We start from the raw sequence: 6,305 nt of genomic DNA on the forward strand, positions 1-6,305 counted from the left end.
CCCTATTTATTAGCAATACTAGTGGCTTGTTAGTAAAGCCGTTTTCTATTTTCTTTTATTAGAATACATAGTCCAAAAGTTAGTTACCTCTAAAGTAGGTTTTTATGGAAGAGGTCATAAAGCTATTTTCACTTCTTTAACTAATGTGCTTATTGACTAAATTTACAAGTAAACATTTATGCTCAGATTTCATTGTTAACATTCCGATCATTATCTTATCATTATCATTGTTTATTAAAGTAATAATAATAAAAAAAGTGAAAAACATTCCCATTATATCTTAACAAGAAACTGACAATTCAAGATACTCCTAGAACTTACTATAACATGATCAGCCACGTAAGATTTGCATTACATACAAAATTAAAAGATCTTAGCAATTATAAAATGTTTAAGGCAATCATGGATTCTTGTTCATCATAGGTTCAAAAATTTCCTTGAGCTGCTTCAGATTCTTCTTGAACACATCTATTCCATGTTTATCACGATCATTAAGTAAGCCCATGGCCTTAGCAATTGCATCATTGATCTTTTCATTGTCCTTTTCCATATCTTCTAAAGTTTTTCTCTTTTTGTAAACATAGTCATCCAAATCCCTCATTGCTCTAGCCTTCTCAAGAAACTTGGTGTCTTCAGCCTCATAAGTTTTAGCCTCCTGAATTAATCTTGCAATTTCCTTAGCTGACATTCGTCCTTTATCATTGGTTATTGTAATCTCGTTCCTGTTACCAGTGGTTTCTTCTTCAGCAGATACATTTAAGATACCATCTTCGTCTATATTGAAGCATATCTTAATATGATGGCCTCGAGGAGCAGGAGGAATACCAGAAAGCACAAATCGACCCAGCAAACTGTTATCACTAGCTCCTAGGAATTACTATGCTCATAACATCATATTTTGTGTGTACACCAAGTGACAATGGAGTAACATCATGCAGCAACACATTTGGAACATTCTTAAAGCCTTCACTCAACAAAGCAGCTTGAACGGCAGCTCCATAGGCAACAGCTTCATCAGGATTAACTCCCCTGCACATATTTTTCCCTTGGAAGAATTCCTGCAATAGTTGTTGCACTTTGGGGATCCTAGAAGAGCCTCCAACAAGAACAACATCATCTATACAACTCTTATCAATATCGGCAACAGTAAGACATTCCTTTACTGTCTGAATACACTCTTCAAAGAGGTCCTTGTTGAGTTCCTCAAACCTAGCACGAGTGATTGATGAAGAGAAGTCAATACCCTTAAATAAACAATCTATGTCAATGAAGGCATCAATGGAGCTTGAGAGTGTCCTTTTCGCCCTTTCGCATTCGTTTCTCAACCTCCTCAAGGCTCTTGAATCACCACTTATGTCAACTTTGTTCTTCTTTTCAAACTCTTCTATAAAGTATTTCATCATCCTGTCATCAAAGTCTTCTCCACCAAGATGAGTGTTTCCACAAGCGGCCTTAACTTCAAACAACTTATCATTGATGGTAAGGAGGGTCACATCAAAAGTACCACCTCCAAGGTCGAAAATCAAAACATTCCTCTCTCCAACCCAATCAGCTTTCTTGTCAAGACCATAAGCAATAGCTGCAGCAGTAGGTTCATTGATTAACCTCATGACAGTGAGACCAGCAATGGCACCGGCATCTCTGGTGACTTTGCGCTGCGAGTCACTGAAGTAGGCCGGACAGTAATGACTGCATACTCCACAGGTGAATCTAAATATGCCTCTGCAGTCTCACGCATCTTTGTCAGAACCATGGCTGAAATTTCTTCAGGACAAAGGCGTCTCTCCTGACCCTTGTACTTAACAACAACAATTGGTTCGCCATTAGCACCAGAAATGACTTTGAATGGCCACAGTACTTTATCTTTCTGAATATTGGGGTCAGCAAATTTTCTACCAATCATCCTCTTAGCATCTGTTAAGAGTAATTAACATAATAAAATAGAAAAAAATATATATATTTTGTTCATATTATGTACAGAGTCTTTAACTTGTAAAATAACTTAGACATGAACTTATGATAACAAAGACTAATCCTGGTTATCTATCAATAACAAACTTCAATTAACTCAACTAATCATATAAGTTGCATGGCTTAATATAGCATATCTGAAGAGGAAAATGAAATCAAAATAACAATAATTATTGGTTTTTATGTGAAAATAATACATGTATAAAAAAAGATGAATTACTTACCAAAGACTGTGTTGGTAGGGTTGACAGCAGCTTGATTCTTAGCAGCATCACCAATCAACCTTTGATTATGAGTGAAAGCAACGTAAGAAGGAGTTGTCCTGTTGCCTTGGTCATTGGGTATGATCTCAGCTCGAGAATGTTGTTGCTGCCACACTGCAACACAAGAATATGTTGTTCCAAGATCTATTCCCACTGCATGTCCCTCACATTTTTTGGCCATTTTTTCTTCCAAGTAAATAGAATGTTATCAGAAGAAATGTGAAGAAGACAGTCTAAGGTAATGCAGAGTCTAAGAGTTCTGTTCTGGAATACTTAAAGATATCTTAAGTATAAAATTTTGTCACAGTTTTTAACATTTGCATTGTTTTTGGTTGAAGTATTGCCATTACTATCTTTTGGCAACTATTCCCAACAGTATTGGAACCAGTTATTCTCTCATTTTTGGAGGCTGCATTAATGTACTATACGTGGTAATTTGAGACGAAAGTATATTCTCTCAATTTTTTTTTTATTATTTGATCAAGTGTGATTTTTTATCATTCAATATTTTCTTTCATATATTTTTTGTTGGTCCCACTTAAAGAATATAAGATAAGAGATCCGACTTTATCAAACAATTGAAAAGATTCATTCTCAAACAAACGGTATGTGACTAGTATAGTAATATTATTCTCATCCATAACAAATTAGTAGTAAAAAACTTGAATTCTCTTCAAAATTTGTCCATGAGTAGAAAAAGAAAGCCTTCTAAAATAAAAATAAAAAATCACTTTTTCGTTGGCAGACTCAGAATTTAAAATTGGTTAATGTTAATTAACTTCAAAGTAAACCCAGAAGTAATTTGATCAATTGCTACCTTTTTAGACCATTAGAAACATATGATTTCACTAGAAAAATATTTACCATATATTTATATGACAAACTATGATTGAAACACCTTCAACTTGTTAACCACTCATGAAGTCATGATTCTCGCCAAATCATGAAAAGAATATTTCTTCTGAAGTAAAACTATCTTCTGTGATGGTTCTAAATTTCTTTCAAGATAGATAGACATGATTTTATATCAGTAAAGTTTTAAACAGCAACAATATTTCCTTTTGGTACATGAAGTTAATCAAACAGGATGAAAAGGACCTTCATACACAATTCAAGGACATAATCTTAACAAGCAGTTAACAACTGATATATAGCTTAAGATAGTGACATGTTCTTCAGATTAGCAATTAGGGATTCAGAATATAACTCAAGCACCTTCAGACTCTTCTCGAACACATCTTTTTTATGCTGGTCTATGTCATCATCAAGCAAACTCTTGGCCTTAACAATTGCATCACTGATCTTTCCCTTATTCTTTTCCATATAATTCAAAGCTTTTTCCATTTTGTAAACATAATTGTCCAACTCTCTTCTTGCACTAGTCTTCTCAAGAAACTCTTTGTCTTCAGTCTCATAATCTCTAGCTTCTTGAATCAATCTGGCAACTTCTTTAGGCGACATTCGTCCCTTATCATAGATTATTGTAATCTCATTGCTGTTGCCAGTTCTTTCATCCTCTGCAGTTACTTTTAGGATACCATTGGCATCAATATCAAAAGTTACCATAATAGGGTGACCTTTAGGACCTTTCGGTATGCCTGAAAGGCTTAACCCACCCAACAAGTTGTTATAGGTGGCTCTTGGCCTCTCTCCCTCAAAAACTTCAAACATCATTCTGCTTTGATTATCATATAATGTAGCATATTTCCTTTTCTTCTTCACAGGAATAGTAGTATTCCTAGGGATCATTACACTCATTTCATCTTCAGTTGATATACCAAGTGATAGTGGAGTAACATAACGCAGCACCAAATTTGGAACATTCTTAAAGCCTTCACTCAACAAAGCAGCTTGAACTGCTGCTCCAAATGCAACAGGCTTCATCAGGGTTGATACTCCTGCAGAGATCCTTCCCCTCGAAGAATTCCTGCAAGAGCTGCTGAACTTTAAGAATCCTAGAAGAGCCACCAACAAGGACAACATCGTCCACACAGTTCTTGTCCATGTCTGCATCAGTAAGACACTTACTTACAGTATCTATGCACTCTCTAAAGAGGTCCATGTTGAGTTCCTCAAACCTAGCACGAGTGATTGATGAACAGAAGTCAATGCCTTGAAATAAACTGTCTATTCCAATCAAGGCATCGGAATTGTATGAGAGTACTCTTTTCGCCCTTTCACAAGCACTTCTCAACCTCCTCAAGGCTCTTGAATTTCCACTTATGTCCACATTGTTCTTCTTGTTGAACAACTCTATAAAGTATTTCAACATTCTGTCATCAAAGTCTTTTCCACCAAGATGAGTGTTTCCACCAAAAGCCTTAACTTGAAACAACTTATTCTTGATGGTAAGGAGGGTTACATCAAAAGTACCACCTCCAAGGTGGAAAATCAAAACATTCCTCACCCCAGGCCTATTATTACCTACCTTGTCAAGACCATAAGCAATAGCTGCAGCAGTAGGTTCATTGATTAACCTCATAACATTCAGACCAGCAATGGCACCGGCATCTCTGGTGGCTTTGCGCTGCGAATCACTGAAGTAGGCCGGTACAGTAATAACCACATTCTTCACTGGTGCATATAAATATTCCTCTGCAATCTCACGCATCTTGATGAGAACCATGGCTGAAATTTCCTCAGGACAAAGGCATCTTTCCTGATCCTTGTACTTAACAACAACAATCGGTTCGTCATTAGCACCAGAAGTGACTCTGAATGGCCACACTTCTTTATCTTTCTGAATACCGGGGTCAGCAAATTTCCTTCCAATCATCCTCTTAGCATCTGTTAAGAGTAATTAACAGGTTGAAATGAAGAAAATGATTTGATTCACATTGTATAATTTATAGTTTGTAAACTAATTGAGATAGATTTGAATTTATGATAACAAAGACTAACCCGATTATAAAATGCTATTCGTACACCAAAATTAACATATAAAATCAATGTATTTTATAATGGTAGCTGACATAGTCGCTGGTTATCTATCAATAACTAACTAAACCCAACCAACTAGCTCCTCCTCCACCACGAGTATTCGACCCCAGAGAGGAATCAAGGAGAGAACATAAGATAAGAAGACATACTATCAACTCAAAACTTTAAGGTAGAAAATTAATGAATCTCTCATCTTATAAAATTCTCACTCTACCTTACTCTTTAACGTGGGACTAACTTCACAACATTGACAGCATTCATGGCTTATATAACATATCTGAGGAGGAAGAAATTTGTTATTGGTTTTTATGTGGGAAACAGAAAAAGATTCAGAAGATGAATTACTTACCAAATACAGTGTTGGTAGGGTTGATGTCAGCTTGATTCTTAGCAGCATCACCAACCAACCTTTGATATTCAGTGAAAGCAACGTAACAAGGAGTTGTCCTGATGCCTTGGTCAGTGGGTATGATCTCAGCTCGAGAATGTCGTTGCTGCCACACTGCAGCACAAGAATTTGTTGTTCCAAGGTGTATTCCCACTGCATGTCCCTCACATTCTTTTGTCATCGTTCTTTCCAAATGAATTAATGCCTTAAGGAAAGTGAAGTCAGTCTCAGGAATGTGAAAGAAACCAATATGTTCTTAATTTCTTATTTATAGTTTGATAAACTCATATTCGTTTACTTTCTTAATTATTATTTATTATTTATTTATTGCCTCATAGATATCATACTCATATGCCAAGCATATAGTACTAGTGAGGCTGAGTTTGGGTAAATAAGTTAATTAAGTCTCTTTTAAAAAATAGCTTAAACAATAAATGACTACATTAAAAGTAGCTTATAAATAAGTTATTTTGTATTTGGATTTGTAATTTTGAAAAGACTTATTTTATAGAAATGTGATAAAAAGTAGTAGTATTATGAGAGAAGTCATTTTTTTAAAACTTTTTTATAAACTCTTAAATAACTTCTTAAAAAGCTACAATTTGATTTTAAAAATTGTATCAAATATTAATGCTACTATTTTTTATAAATCAAAAGTTCAAAAAATTACTTTTAAAATTTTTCAAATATGGACCTTAATTTTGACTCTTCATTGTCAACTTTAACTTTTGGATTCTTATTCT

At 35.0% G+C, this 6,305-nt stretch overlaps 1 pseudogene; it reads right to left on the reverse strand.

Moving 5' to 3' along the window:
* Positions 1 to 860: 860 nt before the first annotated feature.
* On the reverse strand, positions 861 to 5,743 carry LOC130974273 (heat shock 70 kDa protein 18-like; annotated as a pseudogene).
* Positions 5,744 to 6,305: the final 562 nt, after the last annotated feature.

The sequence above is a fragment of the Arachis stenosperma genome, chromosome 4 (assembly GCF_014773155.1).
Source record: "Arachis stenosperma cultivar V10309 chromosome 4, arast.V10309.gnm1.PFL2, whole genome shotgun sequence".
In the NCBI taxonomy this organism is placed as follows: domain Eukaryota; kingdom Viridiplantae; phylum Streptophyta; class Magnoliopsida; order Fabales; family Fabaceae; genus Arachis; species Arachis stenosperma.